At 36.2% G+C, this 22808-nt stretch overlaps 1 protein-coding gene and 1 pseudogene across 12 annotated transcripts in view; both read right to left on the minus strand.

Moving 5' to 3' along the window:
• The window catches only part of DENND1B (DENN domain containing 1B), a 280347-nt gene that overhangs the window by 234947 nt on the left and 22592 nt on the right, over nt 1–22808 (minus strand). The window lies entirely within an intron of this gene.
• LOC144340839 (protein FAM204A pseudogene) lies at nt 9715–10637 on the minus strand (annotated as a pseudogene).

Genomic DNA, 22808 nt, shown 5'->3' on the forward strand with positions numbered 1-22808 from the left:
AATAGCAGTTCTTTCTAAACACTTGTGGACATCCATCTAGCAACATTAAACATTCCATCTTGGAGGTATGACAAAACTCCGCAGGCCCCTGAAAACAAGATTTTTGCACTCTATTAGACTTGTTTACCTCTATCTACCAAGTGTTATAGGAAGTTCTCCTACTTACTCATTACAGTGAGAATGCAGCAATGATCCTTATTCATTTTTAGGCCTTTTCTTAGCTAGACAAGAAAAATATTCACATAGGTATCCAGGATCTAATTTACTACAGGTAGGGAAGCCTCAAGATTCTAATTATGCAAAACTTGATGAATTTAAAAATAAATACTTAGAATTCTGCTTCAAAAAAGTAAAACAAGTAAAGCAATGCCTTCCTGTTGAGTTACACATCTGCCTTTAGTCCGGTAGAACCGTGTTTTCCAATCACCTTGAGGAAATAAAGCATTACTTAGTTCTAAGACAAAATTTCCAGATTCTGCTGAAATTGCATTAGAAAAGAAAGGGTAACATAGATATCTTACCTCGAAAGCAGATAACCTAGCTCATTTTCTTCCAGCAGATTTTGATTACCTTCTAATTTCCGACAATTTAATGTCCCTATTTACTTTCTCCTTCAACTGTATTTACACAGATTTCTCTGACACCTGTTTATTACATTTCTTCTCCTTGCTGTCACTGATCCAGTATCAATTAGCATGCATGAGAACCTTCTGTTGTATAACAGGACAAAGGGGAGTATCTAATATTATAATTGGAAAAGAAGCTTTCATGACAAATTATTTTGAAACAATGCTGAAGTTTGAATTTAAGGTGCTATTTTTCTCATTTAGACACAGAAGTATTTTCCTTTCGAAGCCAAAAAATATTAACATTAAATCCACATAGAGAATGACAGTCAGGTTACAACAATTCCCTCTTTTCTAGGAGCTACATCCTATATCCAGGGTGGGTTTTCAGTAGTTGCATCCATAATTGGTGAATGTGACCTCAGGCCAGAGTTGATAAGTCAAACATATGACCTAACCTGGGCCAGTTTCTTTCTCATAGAAGACTTGGGTTATGAACTGTGAAACATAACATGGAAGATGCTGATGCAGAATCACTTTTTGGCAGAAAGATGACAGAAGATCCTCAGAACTTCCATGGTAACTATATTCTCAAAAATTATTTACCCATGTACTTAGTCACCATAGCTTTTCTTTTAACCATGGATACAGAATGTTAAAGCAACACTTTTACATCCATAAACAGGACATCTGCCTCCAGCCAACAGAAAGTACAAACTGTAGTTGCTGTCTCCCTCTTTACCAACTAAAAATCTAAAAAAATACATTAAACAAATTTCAGACATTAGTAAATGCAAGAAAGTGATCCCTGACAGAGATAAAACAAACCAGGTAAACCTGACAATTGGTCTTACTATCTGGAGTTTCCAGGATGTGGCACAAGGTGGGAGAAACCCAGGCTGAGTCCAGTGGTCTCTCTGAGATGAGGTTGGAAGGCCAAAGCATCTAGACTCCACAAAGAGAACAGGAGAAGAAGCTGCACAGGAATATAGCTCTGGAGAGCTGCAGAAGGTTCACCACCAACCCACCCAAGACTTTAGTGCTGATGATCAGTGCACACATATGAGGAAACTACCAGACACTGAGGAAAGAATCATCCAAAAGAAATGGGGGGAAATCCCAGAATCAGCTGACATTCACACCACCCAGAGTGGGAAACCCTCATGATCAACAGAGTATCCTGTACAGTACTCAGAGGGGTAATACCTTAGCAGTGGGACAAAATCAGCACTGGACTGAAGATGACTCTGGTTTCACCTACCAAAGCTTAAAAGCAAGCCTCAAATGTTCAAACTGTTTCCAAATAACTTAACTGTAATCTCAAACAAATCCTTAAGGGCATATGGGACATTTAAGAGAAGAAACCATATACTGCACCACAAAGCAAGTCCTAATTGACTTAAAAGGATTCAAGTCATACCATGATATTCTCTGGAATTATATTATCAAAATATACCAGAAACATCACAGGAAAATCCCCAAATATTTGTAACTTAATTAACATACTTCTAAATAACCTAATGGTCAAAGAAGAATCAAAAGGAACTCTAAACGGAAATAAAAACAAAACTGATAAACTGATCAAAAGTAAGGACTATTCTCTGTGAAAGACAATGTTAGTTAAAAGCATGAAAAGACGAGATACAGATGGCAGAAAAAAATGCAAATCCAACAGTCATTGTATCCTGGATATATTAAAATCTTTCAAAACTCAGTAATAAGAAACCAACCCAATAAAGAAAATATAAGAGAAAGAGCTGAACAGACATTTCATCAAAGAAGATATACAGATGGAAAATAAGCAAATGATTTCATCTTAATAAAACATAATTGAGTCTTAAAATGCTTCCACCAATTTCTAAGAAATCAGATCTTTACCTCTAAATTAGAATATGTAATGTGTTAAGATATTCTTAATAGTTCCTTTCAGTTACCCTATGAAAATTTTGCACCATCAAATATGATTTTGCATCAGCAAAGACAATCACTACAGCCCTGAACTTGTGTTTGATTTGGGGCTGGGCAGGCATACAACCTAACTATGAGCACAAAAGGAAGGAGTGTGCAATTTTAATTCTGTTAAGTTGGTTAAAGTGAGACTCATTGACAATGAGCAGAAACTTGAAAAAGGTAAAGAAATTACTTGTGCAGATATCTTGGAAAAGTGTATTAGAAGTAAACAAAAAATGCAAACCCTTGAAGGAGCATGCTTGATGTTGTTCCAGGGATAGCAAGAAGCCAGTGTGGCTGCAGTTAAGAGAGCAAGGGAGAAAAATGGGAAAGGATGAGGTTAGAAATGTAAACAAGGGAGATTTGAGCCAGTTATATGGAGCCTTGTGGGTCCCTGGCAAGTCTTTTATTTGAATAATTTGCAAAGGCAGAAGGATGAGTAAAAAAGGAATTATGAGCAGGAGATCCCTATATGGGGAAGACTGAGTCTCAGAAAGTCAAGGTTTGAGAATTGAGGTTGTAGACAAATTTCTATTTTTATATCAAATATGCTGTGCAATATATTTTGAGAACTATCAAAAGGAAGATGAAATCCTTGCTTCAGTGAGTTGATAATATAGTTGAAGAACTAAACAATAATACAGTTAAAATGACAGAATGTTTAAATTACAAGGGCTTTCAGATAGTCTATAGCTTTTGTTTACCTGAAGGAACCTGATTCAAGAAAGGGAAAATGATTTATGCAAGATCATATAACTAGTTATTGGTTCAGGCAGAACTAAATTGCCACCTTCATTAATAAGTTCTCTTAAAGTCCAGTTTATCAATGGTATGAAGGACAAGCTGAAGAAAAGACTATACTTATAAAGCACTTTTACAAGATAAATAAGCATTTGTCACATTCACTTGCTTTCCTGACTTCCAAATTTCTGTCCTACAATTTTGAGGGAAGGAGTGAAAAGCAAAGCTAATACCTATGTTGATAAGTAAATTTAGTGGATCAAAAGATAAAAATCTTTCTGTATTTTGATAAGAAAAGCATACAAAGCTTTTCATATGAAGACTACATTTTCTTCCTAACAAAAAGAAAAAAAAAGACTCTATTTTCTGGAATTTCTCTAGGCTACAAAGAGAAAGGATAAGACAAGTAAATCATTATCCTCTGTGTTGATAAAGCTTGCTTCCTTCAAATCAAGATAAAACACCACTGGCTGGTAAAAAATAACACCTCCTGCAAAAGTCCTCTCACTGAAGTAGTAGTGCTTCTGACATACCCCAAGACAGAGTAACCAATTAATTCATGTGCATATTCCAAAGATCATCACTTCCAACTCAAGCCAACCAAGGATATATTACTCAAATAAGGGCTTAAAGTGATTACAATGATGCCATCCTTATTTATGCATGTTTATAGAGTAATTACTAAAGCAGTTTTAAACTATTAATATACTTTTAAAATTCTAATGTTAGAATATTAATCTTCAAAGCAGAACAAGCCTAACGGTGAGAATGTCAATACACAATCTTTAACACATTTCTGCACAATCGTTTGAACCTAATTATCAAATTGACAATTTAAAGTAATTATAAAGTAACACAAAAACATACCTTTTATGCCATTACTAAAGATTTACTATTTAAAAAAACTTTTAAAAGTAGTTTCAAATATTTAATAGGCAGAAAACTTACAACATTGGTATCTATACAATTTCACCAGGTAAAGAATTTAAAATTTCAGCTTCATAATCCTATACACAGAATGAATACAATGGGCATAAACTACATACACCCAAAAAGAAAAAAAAAAAAAAACTAAAATAAAGGTGGCAACCCACACCTATGGTATGCAGAAAGGCAGAAAGAACATTAAACTTCATTTAGAGATTCAATTTGCAGTCTCAGCTCTTCCACTTTATAACTTTGGAACCTTAAGTATGAAAGAACTTCACTGAGCTTTAATTTGCTCAATAAAATGAGGATAGAGGATAGCTATTGAACCTAAGAAAGTTGTTGAGAAAATCAAAATTAATTTAAAATAATATACGTAAAATCCCTTTCAATCTGTAAAATAGTACACAAATTTACATTACAAGGAGAAATATTAAATATAATACAATGGCACTATTTCAAGTCTTAGTTGATACCATCTAATATAGCAATCCAATTTCTCTAGTAATATTTTTCTTTCAAAAACTCAGTTCATAAAAAGTTTTATGTTATCAACTGTAGGCATATATTTACCTGGAGGTAAATAACCACAAACTAATCTGTCATATAACATCCTAATTCTCATCATTACCATAACAATAATATCAAGGGACAGAATTTTTACACTTCAGTTTCATATTTCTACTGTGTGTTTTGTGGAACAAAACGCATTTACTGAGTACCTACTTACATGACACTCTAAAGAATCTTAAAAAGAAGAAAAGATAACATCTCTGACATTAGCAATCTTGCAGTCTAGCTGGCATAATACTATATATTCATAAATAATGCAAATTAAAGTGATAGACTTCACTTTTAGTCATGGGGCAGTAACAGGCACAAACCAGCTGGCCCACCATAAACAATGTAAAATAAAGTAAAACTGTATAAAATATTTGAAATAGGCCGGGCGCGGTGGCTCAAGCCTGTAATCCCAGCACTTTGGGAGGCCGAGACGGGCGGATCACGAGGTCAGGAGATCGAGACCATCCTGGCTAACACAGTGAAACCCCGTCTCTACTAAAAATACAAAAACTTAGCCGGGCGAGGTGGCAGGCGCCTGTAGTCCCAGCTACTCGGGAGGCTGAGGCAGGAGAATGGCGTGAACCCGGGAGGCGGAGCTTGCAGTGAGCTGAGATCCGGCCACTGCACTCCAGCCTGGGTGACAGAGCGAGACTCCGTCTCAAAAAAAAAAAAAAAAATATTTGAAATAAATATTTTTAAAAGTTGAACAATAGGAAAAGTAAGACTGTGGTCTCTGGGAAAAATAAATTACACAAAATGAGCACTACAATCTCTCTGACTTTCTGTCTGAAGGCACTTTCAGAACTGCAGCCCACAAAGAACTACAGTCTTGCTGAGCAGCGGAAAAAGAGAAAAAAGTTTGGAGGTGAAGCAAACTTTGTGGAAGAAAATATCAAATACAAGGAGCATCAGAAATCCATATAAGGGTCATATTAAGTCTTTGGCCAAACACTAGGTTGCACAGGTACAGGGTGACACTCCTGACGATGCCTGGGAGTGAATAGCTGAATGAAGACTCTGGTGATCACATAGTACCAAGAGACAGAACAAGCAGGTAAAACCATGAACATGTGAGGAATTCAACTGAGATGGCTCAGAAAGGTCACACTGTTAGGAGACAATTCCAGGGGTCTCTCACTTCTCTTCACTTCTTTACAGCAGAGATAGATGACTAGGTTTTATTCCAGACTATCTTTTCCAGGATGACTGCTTAATAGGGGAAGTAATTATTAACAAAGTTTTAAATTATTAACATGATATTAACAAGATTAAAGCAAACACCCTTAGAAAATAGTCTCCATCCCAAGCAGAGAGCACATTACCTTATAGCCTTGGAAGACAGAAACACAGATATACCTTGAAGATATTGCAGGTTCAGTTCCAGATCACCTCAATAAAATGAGTATCACAATAAAGCAAGTCACACAAATTTTGTGATTTCCTAGTGCATATAAAAGTTATGTTCATACTATACTGCAGTCTATTAAGTGTGCAATAGCATTATGTCTTTAAGAATGTACAAACCCTACTTTAAAATTACATTCTTGCTTTTAAAAATGCTAACAATCTTCTGAACCTTCAGCAAGTCGTAATCTTTTTGTTGGTGGAGGGTCTGCCTCAATGTTGATGGGTGCTAACTGATCAGCATGGTGGCTGCTGAAGGCTAGGGTGGCTGTGGAATTTCTTAAAATAAGGCAACAATTAACTTTGCCACATCAATTGATTCTTCCTTTCACAAAAGATTTCCTTGTACCATAAGATGTGGTTTGATAGCATTTTATCCACAGTAGAACATCTTTCAAAACTAGAGTCAATCTCAGCTGGTTACGGTAGTGCAGGCCTGAAGTCCTAGCTACTAGGGAGGCTGAGGCAGTAGGACTGCTTGAGCCCAGGTGTTCAAAGCCAGCCTGGGCAACATAGCAAGACCCCATCACAGAAAAAAATATCGGAGTCAATCCTCTCAAACCCTTCCCTGCTTTATCATATAAGCTTATGTAATATTCTAAACCCTTGTTTGTCATCTCAACAATGTTCAGAGCATCTTCACCAGTAGAGTCCATCTTAAGAAACCACATTCTTTGCTCATCCATAAGAAGCAACTCCTCATACATTAAAGTTTTATCATAAGACAGCAGCAATTCGGTCACATATTCAGGATTTACTTCTAATTCTAGCTCTCCTGCTGAGGTGGAGAAAGTTTTAGTGGTCTGGATGGAAGATCAAACCATCCACAACATTGCTTTAACTCACAGCCTAATCCAGAGCAAGGTCTTACCTCTCTTCAATTCTGGGAAGGCTGAGAGAGATGTGGAAGCTGCAGAAGAAAAATTTGAAGCTAGCAGAGGTTGGTAGCTTCACACATACCCACCACATCTGCGTTACTTATTCCACTGAAGTCTTAAACCCCTCCAAAGTCATTCATGAAAGTTGGAATCGATTTGTTCCAAACTTCTGTTAATGTTGATATTTTCACCTCCTCCCATGAATCATGAAATATTCCTACACACATCTAGAATGATGAATCCTTTCCATTCACCAAAGAGATTTTTCAATGTACTCTGCCAAGATCCATCAGAGGAATCAGTCTCTAGGGCATCTATAGCCTTCCAGAATGTATTTCTTACATTTAGACTTAATGATATAAAACTTGCAAGTCAAAATTACTCTTTGATCCATGGGCTGCAGAATGGATGTTGTGTTAGCAAGCATTAAAACTTTTGTCTTCTTGTATATCTCCATCAGAGCTTTTGGGTGAACAGGTACATTGTCAATGAGCAACAATACTCTAAAGGAAATCTTTTTTTCTAAGCAGTAGGTCTCAACAGTGGCTCTAGAATATTCAATAAGCCATGCTATAAACACATATGCTGTCATCCAGGCTTTGTTATTCCATTTAGAGAGCACAGACAGAGTAGATTTAGCATAATTTGTAAGGGCCCTAGGATTTTTGAATTGATAAATGAGCACTGGCTTCAACTTCAAATCACTAGCTACATTAGCCCATAACAAGAGTCAGCCTGTATTTTGAAACTCAGAAGGCAAGAACTGACTTCACCTTTCTAGCTCGGAAAGCCTTACATGGCATCTTCTTTTAATATAAGGCTGTTTCATCTACACTGAAAATCAGTTGTTTAATGTAGCCACCTTCATCAATGATCTCAGCTAGATCTCCTGGATAACTTGCTGCAGCTCCTACATCAGCACTTGCTGCTTCACCATACACACTTTCATGTTATAGAGATGGCTTCTTTCCTTATCTCATGAACCAACCTCTGCTAGCTTCAAATTTTTCTTCTGCAGCTTCCACATCTCTCTCAGCCTTCCCAGAATTGAAGAGAGGTAAGACCTTGCTCTGGATTAGGCTGTGAGTTAAAGCAATGTTGTGGATGGTTTGATCTTCTATCCAGACCACTAAAACTTTCTCCACCTCAGCAATAAGGGTGCTTTGCTTCCCTATCATTTGTGTGTGCACTGGAGTAGCACTTTTCATTTCCTTCAATAACTTTCCCTTTGCATTCACAACCTGTCACAAACAGTTAGTTGGGTGCAAAAGGCCTGGCTTTCAGCCTATCTCAGCTTTTTAAATGCCCTCCTCACTAAGCTTTATCATTTCCAGCATTATATTTCAAGTGAAATACATGTGAGTCTTCCTTTCACTTGGACACTTAGAGGCCATTGTGGGGTTATTAATTGGCCTAATTTCAACGTTGTTGTGTCTCAGGGAATAGTGAGCCCCAGGAGAGGAAGAGAGATGGGGCAACAGCTGGTCTGTGGTGCCCCATCTCTCTTGTTAGAACACATACATTTATCAATTAAGTTTGCCATCTTATATGGGCATGGTTCATGGTACTGCAAAACAATTACAACAATAACATCAAAGATCACTGATAACAGATCACCTTTTTTATGTATACATAATATATAATAATAACGAAAATTTTTAGAAGGTTCAAAGTTATACTATCTTGAGTTATAACTGTCTGCTTAATACAATTACACCATTTTCACTTCTAAGAACCATCTCATAATTTAAAGAATGACATGGCTGAGAAAGATACTTTGGAAGCCATTTATAGGCATTGCTGAATTTAAATCATCTTCCAAATACTATATTCTGCCCCTTTCTTTATTGTAATAGTTTATCTGAAAGTACAAAAAAATTAGTAAATTGCTTTTACTATGCAATTCTAAAATATCAAGTCTACTGTCTCCAATAAAAAATCAGTAACTCCTTTCATAACATTAAGGTCAAGTTATTTGTAAAGACAATGTCAATTGAAACTTTTTGGCACTTACGACTAATCCATTATAAACAACTGTCAATCTTAAAAACACAGTTCCAGTAAACATGTAGTTACACTGGGAACATAAGAAAGTACAAGGTCGGCATGGTTACTCATGCCTGTAATGCCAGAACTTTGAGAGGCCAAGGCAGATGGATCATATGAGGACAGGAGTTCAAGACCAACCTAACCAACACAGCAAAACCCGTCTCTACCAAAAATACAAAAAGAAATTAGCTGGGTGTGGTGGCACTTGCCTGTAATCCCAGCTACTTGGGAGGGTGAGGCATGAGAATCACTTGAACCCAGAAGGCAATGGTTGCAGTGAGCCAAGATCATGTTACTGCACTCTAGCCTGGGTGACAGAGACTCTGTCTCAATAAAAAAAAAAAAAAAAAAAAAAAAAAAAGACAGAAAGAAAAGAAAAAAGGAAACAAGAAAAAAAAAAAAGAAAGAAAGTATGAGAAGCCCACTGGCTATGCTAAACCAAAAGAATGAAACACAGCCAAACTAATTTTACACCGTGGGTCTATACAAATAAATAAACAAAATTCATCCTATTTTTCTATATTTTTTCTTACATTTCCCCTTATACAAATATGAGAATGTTTCACTTTATTCACTTCAATAGGACAAAGTCCTTAGAGAAAGACTGAAAAGAGCTGATAATCGAACTCCCAAATTTTATGCTTATTTCTTGTTCTAGTGCTATCAATTTTCTGACATATTTAACGTAGGCAGGAAAACGTTCTCAGTAAATTGAGCATTTGAGTCTACAAATGTCTTGAAGCACTCTGGCAAGTTACACATATCCCATGTCGCTTTTGGTTTCCCATCTCTTCTTTGCTTCTAACCTCCATGCAAGTTTCTTCTTTTTTCGGGCAGCCTGTGAATTTTCAACTTCCTTTTTGGCTTTTACAAAGTTGTGGCAGGCAACTGCTTTGGCAATTTTTACACCAAGCTCTCAAGGAGCTAGCTGGTTTCTGAGTTCCTCAGTCTTCTCAATATTCCACTCCTCCAAAGACTGGTCTATCCTTTCTTCAGGGCCTGATTTCTCAACTTTTTTCCCTTTAACATGGGGGTCAAATCTATCACTGACTCCAAAATACTGAGTAAGCTCCTTCCACTGGGTTTCATTTGAGGACTGTTCACTGTGAGATTCTTTTTCACTCCTCAGTTTATCTTTTCTGGAGCGTTTTCTTTTTTTCCCTCTGAAACTTGAGGTTGCGTTTTTCTGCTCAGAATGTTTTTTATGTAATTCTTGAAATTTATTCTACATGTCTAGGGGAATTCCAAAAGGACTCTCTTCATAGGCATTACATTCGACTCTGTTTCAGTTTTGGGTTCATCTATCGAGAATCTATGATTTCTGTTTTTCTGATACTCCCATCCTCTTTATCTTCTTGTAAGTTAAGTCCAGAGTCCTCCAATGTACCTTCATCTTCAGAGTTTCACTCAACATCACTTTCATTTAGGCCAGGAGGTAGCAGCCCACTCCACATCTTTTCTTCTGTCAGAAAGCAGTCACCTGGCAGCCATCTTAAGACCCCGTCCAAAAATGTTTTAAATATTGGGAGAGTTACCAAAATAAGACACAGAGACACAAAGTGAGCACATGCTGTTAAAAAAAAAAAAAAAAAAAAAAAGGCACCAGTAGACTTGCTCAAGGCAGGACTGCTACAAACCGTCAGTTTTTTAAAAAATGCAATACCTACAAAGCACAACAAAGCAAAGTGTAATAAAACAAGATTTGCCTAAAGTATCTGCCTCCAACAGCAACAAGCAGGCATGCTTACTGCACACTATATGCTACTTGGGTTTCCTACACTCAGGATTCCTCTTCTATAACACATCCAACTGCATTTGCAGGCAACCACCTGGGTGCATTCACACCCCACTCCTGTGATTCAGGGGCAAGGAAAACTGACACAAATTATCGATGCTCATGTCACCTGTGCCATGAATAATAAAGTCCTCTATCTCTGATCGTGGAAACTCATGTCTTCTGATAGCATCAATGAAACCATAAGAAGCTAACCAGTTAGCACATAAATAGGATAAAATTTCCAACTCTACACAGTTGTTGACACACACCTTAGGAGTAAGACTACGTTAGCCTTAGAGGTAAAATACTCTAGACCCACCCAAAGATTAAAAACAAACCTTGAAAGACCTAATTGGTCCATCAAAAATTTGACTGCCCACTGAAACAAAATGTGATACTTAGTTTAAAAAAGATAAATTTCAAACTGTCAATAATATCATATCCAAAATATTTAGCATATAACAAAAAATTATCAGACATGCAAGGAACCAATAAAATATCAGGGAAGTAGGGGTGGGGTGGGGTGGGGTGGGAATGGGGGCATGAAAAGTAAACAGAAACAAATCGAAAACGAAACAGATATTAGAATTACCAAACAAGAATTTTTAAAAAGAGTTACACAGTAGGCAGAACAGTGACCCCTCAAAGATATCTATATCCTGATGCCTAGAACCTGTGACTGTATTACATAACGTAGGAGAATTAAGATTGCAGATGCAGTTAAGGTTGCCAATCAGCTGACCTTAAAATAGGGAGCATATCCTAGATTATCCAAGTGGTACAATCACAAAGATCCTTAAATGTTGAAGACAAAGCAGAAGTATCAGCATCAGAGTGATAAACTAGGAAAAAGACTCATCGGCTATTGTGGGCTTTGAAGACAGAAAGAGGCCAAGAGCCAAGGAAGGAAGGCAGCCCCTTAGAAGCTGAAAAAGGAAAGAAAACACTCTCCTAGAGCTTCCAGAAACACAGCCCTGCTGACATCTTGGCTTTTGCTCAGTGAGTACCATTTCAGTCTTCTCCTTTCTAAAACTGTAAGATAATAAATTTATATTATTTTAAGCCACTATGTTTGCAGTAATTTGTTACAGCAAAATGAGAAATTAAAACAAGCTATTAAAACTACATCTAAGTATTTAAAGGAAAAGATAGAATGAATTAACAGATAGAGATCCTCAGTAGAAAAATAGAATCTATTAAAAAGATTCAACATCTAGAACTGAAAAAATACATTATTTGAGACAAAAACATTCACTATATGGGCTTAACAGCAGATTGGATACTGCAGAATAAAAGATTAGAGAACCTAAGTACAGAATAATTGAAACTGTACAAACTGAGGCACAGAAAGAAAAAATATTGAGAAAAATAAGAGTCCCTGTGACTCATGAAACAATATCAGTCTAACACACATGAACTGTGTCCCCAAGGGAAAAAGAATAAAGGAGGATAAACAGAAAAACAGTTTCAATAAAATAATGTTCAAAACTTTTCTGAATATATGTATGTACATATATAGATAAAAATTTATAGACCCAAGAAGCTCAAAAAGTCCCAGGCAGGATACATACAAAGAAAACTAAACCTAGCACATAACAACCAAATTTCTGAAAACCACAATAAAAAGGGAAAACCTTAAAAGCAGACAAAGGAAAAAAAAAAGATATCATACAGATAATGATTTAAAACGTCTGCTTAGGTATCATCAAAAACTATGCAAGCCAGAAGACAACAGAACATTATTAAAAATGCTGAAAGAAAAAAACTAGAAATCTATTCCCAAGTAAATTATCCTTCAAAAATTAAGATATAATAAAGACATTTTCAGATAAAACCTGAGACAATGTGTCACCAGCAGACTTGATGTACAATTAATATTTCAGGCTGAAAGAAAATCATACTTCAAATTTACATAAAGGAAGAATGCAAGGAATGGTAAATAGTAGGTACATAAGATTTTTTTTCCATTTCTTAACTTTTTTAAAAAGGAACTGTCTAAACAAAAATAATTTATTATGGGGATTCTCTTATTTAACAGTTTCAATTTATAGTGAAGTTTTTTGTTTGTTTTGTTTTGTTTTGTTTTTGAGATAAGATCTTGCTCTGTCGCCCAGGCTGGAATGCAGTAGCACCATCACGGCCCACTGCAGCCTGGAGCTCCTGGGCTCAAGTAATCCTTCCCCTAAACCTCTGGAGTAGCTGGGATTACAGGTCCACACCACCACACCCAGCTAATTTTTTTATGTTTTGTTGAGATGAGGTCTCGCTATTTTGGCCAGGCTGGTCTCGAACTCCTGGTCTCAAGCAATCCTCTCACCTCAGCTTCCCAAACTGCTGAGACTACAGGCGTGAGCCACCATGCTTGACCAGGATTTTCTTTCATATAGAAAAAATAGTGTATGACAGCAATAGCACAAAGGAAGGAAAGGAGTAAAATATAAGTGAACTCTGGGAAGGCTCTTATACTCACAGTGGTATAATTTTAATTCACTGTAGATATGACCATAATAGATATGATCATATAATCATGAAATAAAATGTAATCCTTAGAGCTACTAAAAACAAAGCCAAGAGAAGAGAAAAGCATAAAATACTAAAAAAAGAAAAATACATTAACCTAGAAGAAGACGAGAAGGAAGCAAAAAGGAAACAACAATCGAAACAAAAACCAAAAGTACAACTATAAAACAAATAAGATAATGAATTTAAACCTAACCATATCAATAATTACACTTAACACAAATGTGTCAAACATTCTAATTAAAGGCAATGATTGTCAGACTGGATAGAAAAGCATAGATAGATAGATAGATAGATAGATAGATAGATAGATAGATAGATAGATAGATAGATAGATAGATAGAGATAGGTAGTTTGGTAGGTTGGTAGGTAGGTAGTCAGATAGATAGATATATATAGATATAGACATAGTTTAGACATAGACAATTTAGAAAACAAGACTGGAAAAAGAATTTTATGCAAACACTAATCAAGAGGAAAGTAGAGCAGTTCTATTCATATAAAAGTAAACTTAAAAGACAAAAAGCATTACAAGCAAATTTCTGAAAACCACAATAAAGAAACAACCTTTTGAACTAACCCTTTTAACATACGAAATTTCTCTCTGTCAGAGAAAAAGAGACAGAGACAGAAAGAAATTTCATATGTTAAAATGGTTAGTTCATAAAGAAGATATAATAGTTGTAAATGTGTATGCTTATTGCAACAGAGCTTCAAAATACATGAAGCAAAACCTGACAGCACTAAAAGAGGAAACCAAGAAATCCACAATTATAGTTGGAGAATTTAACACTCTTCCCCCAGTAAGTGAAAGAAACAGATCCGAAAAAATAAACACATAAAAGGTTTGAAAAACACTATCAATCAACTTTATCTAACTGGCATTTAAACAATACATCCAACAACCGTAGAATATACATTCTATATAAGTGCACACTGAATTTTAACGAAGATAGACTATCTCATGGGCCATAAAACAAATCTCACATTTCCAAGGATTGAAGTCATACAGAGTATGTTCTCTGACCTAAATCAAATTAAAAATAAATAATAAAAATATATCACAAAGAATCTCAAATGTCTGGAAATTAAGCACCCCATTTCTAAATAACGCATGGATCAAGAAAAAAGTGACAAGTGAAACTAGAAAATATTTTCAAGTACATAACAATGAAAACACAATATATCCAAATTTGTAGGACACAGCTAAAACATTGCTTAAAAGTCAATTTACACATTTATGATTACATTAGAAAAAGAAAGGTTTAAAAATTAACACTCTAATCTTCCACATTAAGAAGCTAGAAAAAAATTAAATCAAAAGTAGAAGAAAATAATAAATGTTGGCCAGGCGTGATGGCTCACACCTGTAATCCCAGCACTTTGGGAGGCCGAGGCCGGTGGATCACTTGAGGTCAGGAGTTCAAGACCAGTCAACATGGTGTAATCTTGTCTCTACTAAAAATACAAAAATTCGCCAGATGTGGTAGCATGCGCCTCTAATCCCAGCTACTCAAGAGGCTGAGTCAGGAGAATCACTTGAACCCAGGGGGGCAGAGGTTGCAGTGAGCCGAGATCACACCACTACACTCCAACGAGACAGAGAGAGAGAGAGAGAGAAAAGAGAAGAGAACAGGAGAGGAGAGGAGAGGAGAGGAGAGACAGAAGAAGGAGGAGGAGGAGGAGGAGGACGAGGGAGGAAGGGGGGAGAAGGAGAAGGAGGGGGAGGAGGAGGAGAAGAAAGAAAAAGGAGGCAGCAGCGGCGACGACAGCAGAAATCAATGAAAACAGAAAATGGAGACATCAACAAAATACTATATTGGCTCTCTGAAAATATCAATGAAATTGATAAACTCCTAAACAAGACTAATAAAAAAAGAGAGGTGATATGTGAATTATTAATATTGGAAGAAAAGGGGCTTATCACTGCAGATCTTACAAAAATTAAAAAGATAAATATTATGAATGGTCTTGTGCCAATACCTTTTACAATTAAATAAAATTCCTGAATTTTGTTTAAATTTCAAATTCCTTGAAAATTACCAAAACTGACACAAGGAGAATCCAAAAGTCTGATTAATCATTTATCTGCTACAGAATTTGAATTCATAATTAAAATCCTTCCCACAAAGAAACCTTTGGGCCTAGGTAACTTCATGGGTGAATTCTATCAAACATTTAAGACAATGGTATCCGTATAATTCAACTAAATTAAGTTTCTACATACATTGAATATGTAATTGTAATAAAGCAATTTTATCAGAAATATATTGAAAACACTAACTTCTGATTTTTTCCTGAGTTTAGTAGCTCTTTGGCAAAAACACCAAAAATAGAAATTGTTTTCAAAGACTAATTTTTTTTCTTTCTTTTTATTATTATTATACTTTAAGTTCTAGGGTACATGTGCACAACCTGCAGGTTTGTTACATATGTATACATGTGCCATGTTGATGTGCTGCACCCGTTAACTAGTCATTTACATTAGGTATAACTCCTAATGCTATCCCTCCCCCCTCCCTGTGGGGGACCTAGTGTGTGATGTTCCCCACCCTGTGTCCAAGTGTTCCCATTGTTCAGTTCCCACCTACGAGTGAGAACATCCAGTGTTTGGTTTTCTGTCCTTGCGATAGTTTGCTCAGAATGATGGTTTCCAGCTTCATCCACGTCCCTACAAAGGACATGAACTTATCCTTTTTCATGGCTGCATAGTATTCTATTGTGTATATGTGCCACATTTTCTTAATTCAGTCTATCACTGATGGGCATTTGGGTTGGTTCCAAGTTCAAAGACTAACTTGACTACAAAAAAATTTAAACTTCTGAATAAAGAATATAAAACAAAATTAAAAGATAAATGTTAAATTGGAAAAATATCAATATGTGATAAATAATTGGTTGCTATAGATAAAATTAAAGCCTTTATCAAATGTGCAAAACACAAAAATATAAAATGCACCAAAGAAATATTAATGCCAACATGAAATACTGGCCAACTTTTCTAATTAATCAAAATATAAAGTAAAGCAAGATAGGCAAATATGTTTTCAAAAATTAAAAAAGGGAAACATCTCTGGAAAAGGCAAACTGTAGAGACAGTAAAAAGATTAAGGGTTGGAGATAAGAAGGCATCGATGAAAAGGTGAAGCACGGAGAATATTTAGGGCAATAAAACTATTTCTGTATGATACTATAATGGGGGATATGTGTCATTATACATTTGTCAAACCCACATAATATACAACACGATAAGTGAACCCTAAACTATGGCTTTGGGTGATAATTATGTGTCAAAGTAGATTCATTGCTTATAATGAATTTACCACTCTGGTGGGAGATGTTGATAGTGAGGAAAGCTGTGCATATGTCAGGGCAAGGGATATATGGGAAAACTCTTTACACGGAATTTTGCTATGAACCAAAAACTGCTTTAAAAAGGAAGTTGATGGCCATGCGCAGTGGCTCACAACTGTAATCCAAACACTTTGGGAGGCCGAGGTGAGCGGATCACCTGAGGTCAGGAGTTCGAGACCAGCCTGGCCAACATGGTGAAACCCCGTCTCTACTAAAACTACAAAAAAACGCTGGGTGTGGTGGCGCACGCCTATAGTCCCAGCTACTCAGGAGGTTGAGACAGGAGAATCGCTTGAACCCAGGAGGAGGAGGCTGCAGTGAGCCGAGATCGCGGCCCTGCACTCCAGCCTGGCAACAGAGCACGACTCCAACTCAAAAAAAATAATAAAAATAATTAAATAAATAAAATAAAGTATATTTTTAAAATACATATACAACTTCAGAGACTAAGTTAAAAAAACTAAATTATTTTAATAATATTTCAATATTGACTATTAAAATTATGTTTTGGACATATGGAATACTAAATTAAAAAACTAAATTATTTTAATAATATTTCAATATTGACTTAAAATTATGTTTTGGACATATGGAAGTAAATAAAATACATTGTTAATATTTTTTAAAAGAAGATTAATACCTAGTATTGTTGAGAACTGTGGTACACAGAGGCTCTCTTAACTATTAATAAGACTATGTATCTTTTCAGGAAGGCAATCTGCCAATACATATCCAAAGTCCAACAATGACACTCAAGAACTTATTTGAAGCAGATAATAATACAAGTATAAATGAGATATATACACAGTCAGCCACAAAATAAAATTCCAGGTAACTATTAAAACTGATAAAGTAGGCCGGGCACAGTGGCTTACACTTATAATCCCAGCACTTTGTCGGGCCGAGGCAGGCAGATCATTTGAGGCCAGGAATTCCAGCCTGGGCAACATGGCAAAAAATTAGCCAGGTGTGGTGGTGCATGCCTATAATCCCACTTACTCAGGTGGCTGAGGAATGAGAACCACTTGAACCCAGGAGACAAAGGGTGCAGTAAGCCAAGATCGAGCCACCACACTCCAGCCTGGGCAACAAAGTGAGACTCTGTCTCAAAAAAAAAAAAAAACTGATACAGTAGATCTATTTTCAGACACAGGAAGATGTTCATAACAAATTATCAATTGGTAATGGTCAGATAATAGGATACCATGAACAGATGAATCAGTTTATGGAAAATGCATATTAATGCAAATATATTCATATAGAGATGAGTAACAGATTGTTCAACAAAATATTACCCATTATATTCTCTGGGTGATGGAATTCTAGTCTCTTCATGTTATTTTCTTCTTCTGTTTGAATCTTTTGCAATGGGCCTGGAGCTTTTGATAAAACATAAAGGCATTTACACTCATACACATACATAGGCATACATACACAGACACATACTGACAGTATTTGGCTTACCCTAACTTCCAATTTCTCCTAGCAAAGAAAAATTTCATTCTACCTAAAGAAATCATTCACTTGAATCTGTAATTCGAGGCAAGTCTCTCAAGTCACTATACTTATCTGATATAAATATGAAGTTTACTGGGAAAAGTGTGGGTTTTAGAGTTGAAATCTTGGTTCAAGTCTGCCAGTTATATGTATCAGCCTGGTCCCTCACTTTTCTGTGCTCCACTTTCCTCAAATGTAAAATAGGAATACGAGTATACATCCTATCAAAAGATGGGTATGAGAATCAAATAAATAATTCATATGAAAAATACTTTCTCAAAATACTTTCTAAATTATTAGTAGTGGAAGTATCTAAATTATTAATATTGGTAGTATACCCTTAAGAGTAGCATACTGCCCAACAGAAAAAAAAAAATACAATGATACGGGATGCCAAAACAAAAGAAGAAAAGATCAGACTTTTAAAAATGGGAAGAAAACTAGTAAAGAGAAAATATGTGAAGAAATATACGCAGATAATAAGGAAATAAAATAAGCTTAAACTAATAAGAATTTGCATTTTTTTAAAAATCAAATAAATGGAGAAGTAGTTGTATTAGTCTGTTTTCACACTGCTGATAAAAACATACCCAAGACTGGGCAATTTACAAAAGAAAGAGGTTTATTGGACTTACAGTTCCACAAGGCTGGGGAGGCCTCACAACCATGGTGGAAGGCAAGGAGGAGCAAATCACATCTTCTGTGGATGGCAGCAGGCAAAGAGAGAGCTTGCGCAGAGAAACTCCCATTTTTAAAACCATCAGATCTCGTGAGACCCATTTACTATTACAAGAACAGCACAGAAAAGACCTGTCCCCAGGATTCAGTCATCTCCCAGCAGGTCCCTCCCACAACATGTGGGAATTATGGGAGCAACAAATGAGATTTGGGTGGGGACACAGAGCCAACCCATATTAGTAGTTACAAAGTGGTCACATGGAGAATAAAATATCTGTACGTTTAAAAGTATAGGGAAATATACACAATGTATAGTAAAACCAAAAAATATTTTTCACCACTGGCATCAGACTAGTTCTTCATTAAGAGTGCCAAGGATTATTCTACACATAGAGTCTAGGAAGGAAGAATTAAGGAACAGAATATTTTGATTAGCTAACAGACTGATAGAATTAATATATTCACCTGTTCCTCTGTGGATTTTAGTCTACCAGGCCAGACGCTGTTTGTTCCTAAATGTTTTTCCAACCATTAGAATATGCTTCCATTAGGCTGGGCATGGTGGCTCAGGCCTGTAATCCCAGCACTCTGGGAGGAGGAGGCGGGCAGATTACTTGAGGTCAGGAGTTCAAGACCAGCCTGGCCAACAAAGCGAAATCCCATCTCTACTAAAAATACAAAAATTAGCCGGGTGTGATGGCATGCGCCTGTAATCCCAGCTACTCAGGAGGCTGAGGCAAGAGAATCACTTGAACCCAGGAGGCAGCAGTTACAGTGAGCCAAGATCGCGCCACCACACTCCAGACTGGGCGACAAAGCAAGTCTCCATCTCAAAAAAAAAAAAAAAAAAAAAAAAAGAATACGCTTCCATTAAACAATTAAATTTATTATTTAGGGAAAACAATGGCATAAATAGCCAGACTTTCAGAAAAACATGGGTCACTAATAATAAGCTAATAATAAATTTTATTCATTATCCCTTTTATTTAAAAAAATTCATTAAAACAGATGAACATTAGATACTTATGTGTAATAATTCTCAGAACGCATAATTAGAATTAATCATTATTAAAAAAATACTATGCATGAAAGGGAAAGAAATATTTGCATAAATATAATACATCTCTCATAATCCTTAATTTTTATTGCCATTGTGAAATTTTGCAATTCTCTCTCCTAGCTTTGGAGTCAGAAGCCCTCACTGATATACTGTGACACTATGCCATTATATATTAAATATATTTATATACATACACAGACACATATATGTATATAAAACAAAAGAATCTATTTCTTCTTGCAAGTGACAAAAGAGATGTATGTATCTGCAGTTTGCTTAAATTATATTAAAAATAACCATCTATTTAAAAGCATAGTCATATAATTTATTATCTCTATTGATCATCACACGTTTACAGAAGAAAGAGAAGGAGGATCATAACTGTTCTCATTTTAAGACAAAGAAACAGGCTCAGAGTGGTTCAACTGGAACTCCAACCCAATTTCTAACTCCAGTCTAACTCTAGAGTTCTGCTATCCTACCTAGCAGCATAAAACAACAGTGAACAAAAGCAGTGAATAAAAAGCCAGTCTCACCAAAGAAACCATAAAGAGAACATCCCAGCCTGTGCCTCTCTAATGGGTAAGAAGAAATAAGAACATATTGATCCCCTCAACCCTAGGAGACCCCAGGTCATTTACCTCTTATCATTGCATGAAGTCCATTTGCCCAGAAGTACCATACAAATATTGTCATTTTCTATGTGTTATAACATAACTAAAATTAAGAAACACTGTTATTGAGAACTCAGGAATCTACAGAAAGGTCTTACATAAATTCGACAAAATATAAACTTCATCAACATGATTAAATTACCTATAAAAAGGAGATTTATATCAATGACATAACAGAATCTTGCTTCAAGGATAATTTCTGGACTTAAATTTAGCATTCACTCAAGAAAGTTATATAGGAATTCAAATGTCACCAACAAGATAGCCTTGAATTTTCTGTATTTTTTAATCATTCACAAGCTGCAATACTTAGTTTTGGTTTACACAGACCTCACAACCAATTACACCATACCTCTCAACTAATATTTCTTTTGAGGACCCTACATTTGTGTAATATCATCTTTAATCTTAGCCTGTCATCATTCCTTCGAGGATATAAGCCCAATGTTATTTCTAGTCTAACAACTTTCAAGCTTAAAAATATTAGCTCTTAGAAGTTTGAAAACTTACCCATATACGGAATTCTCACTTTGCTGCTGACGTTGTATATGTGAAAAATCTGGAAGAAAGGAGTGCTAAAGAAAAGTCACATTGTAATTTTCAACTCCTGTTTGGCCTCTCTACATCTCACCAAATCTTTATATCGATGCTGTCAGATTTGATACTACAAACTTATTCTCTGCTAAATATCCTTTTCAAAGTGAAATTCACTAATCACAGTGCAAAATATGTTAGTGTCCTCTATCCTCCTCTTTCCTGACACTTCTGCAATATTAAAGAGGGGACTTCGAAGTTACTATGTGACCTTTCTTTAGCATTCCTATCTTCCAGATTGATCACATACATCAAAATAGGAGGAAAGCTTTTTACTAACAATTTCTGTTGAAGTGATCATACCTTTTTTCATACAGCTAACAACCACAACGCAGAAACCAAATAAGTTTATATCTACATGGTGCAATCTATGAAGCATTTTCATGCTATTATGTATTTGACTCTCATAACAATTAGAGATACACAGTGCAAATATTCTACAAACGTGAAAAATGAAAGTAATAAAATTTAAAGGACTTGATCAAAGTCAGACATCTAACAAGTGATGAAGCCAGTACCAAGAGCTATGTTTCAACTCTCGGTCCAGTATCTTTCCATTCCACCATGATGTCTAACAGGTAAACTATCTGTCTTATCTGTAAGAGGATTCCAGAGTTCAGGCTTTTAGAGAATCATGGCATCAAAATTATTACTCCTGTTCACCTTGAAACAGAGATTTAATTACCTATTCACAGTCCATCAAAGCGTAAGTATTAGTTTTATTAGAATGTGTCTGTTGCATCTTATGACATTCTCTCTCCTTGTTTCTTCACTAAAAAGGAAAAGTTTCAAAGGGCACACTAATTAGAACAAGAAAAAGCACAACTGGCTGGGCGCGGTGGCTCAACCCTGTAATCCCAGCACTTTGGGAGGCCGAGGCGGGTGGATCACGAGGTCAGGAGATCGAGACCATCCTGGCTAACATGGTGAAACCCCGTCTCTACTAAAAATACAAAAAACTAGCCGGGCGTGGTGGCGGGCGCCTGTAGTCCCAGCTACTCGGAGGCTGAGGCAGGAGAATGGCGTAAACCCGGGAGGCGGAGCTTGCAGTGAGCCGAGATCGCGCCACTGCACTCCAGCCTGGGTGACACAGCGAGACTCCGTCTCAAAAAAAAAAAAAAAAGAAAAAGAAAAAGAAAAAGCACAACCTTTCCCAAAGAATAGAGAGTATTTCATTAAATTTTTTTTTTTTTTTTTGAGATGGAGTCTCTCTCTATCGCCCAGGCTGGAGTACAGTGGGGTGATCTCGGCTCACTGCAACCTCCACCTTCCAGGTTCAAGCAATTCTCCTGCCTCAGCCTCCCAAATAGCTGGGGACTGTAGGTGCACACCACCACACTCGACTAACTTTTGTATTTTTTGGTGGAGACGGGGTTTCACATGTTGCCCAGGCTGGTCTTGAACTCCTGGCCTCATGTGATCCACCCACCTCAGCCTCCCAAAGTGCTGGGATTACAGGTGTGAGCCACCACACCCGGCCTTACATACTTCTCTTAAAAATAAAAACTTTTTAAAAACCAAATAAAAGAAATTAATATAAAATAATAAAAAGAAGCAAAATACAATTAAAAGTAA

Source organism: Macaca mulatta, chromosome 1, assembly GCF_049350105.2.
Source record: "Macaca mulatta isolate MMU2019108-1 chromosome 1, T2T-MMU8v2.0, whole genome shotgun sequence".
NCBI classification, from domain to species: Eukaryota; Metazoa; Chordata; class Mammalia; order Primates; family Cercopithecidae; genus Macaca; species Macaca mulatta.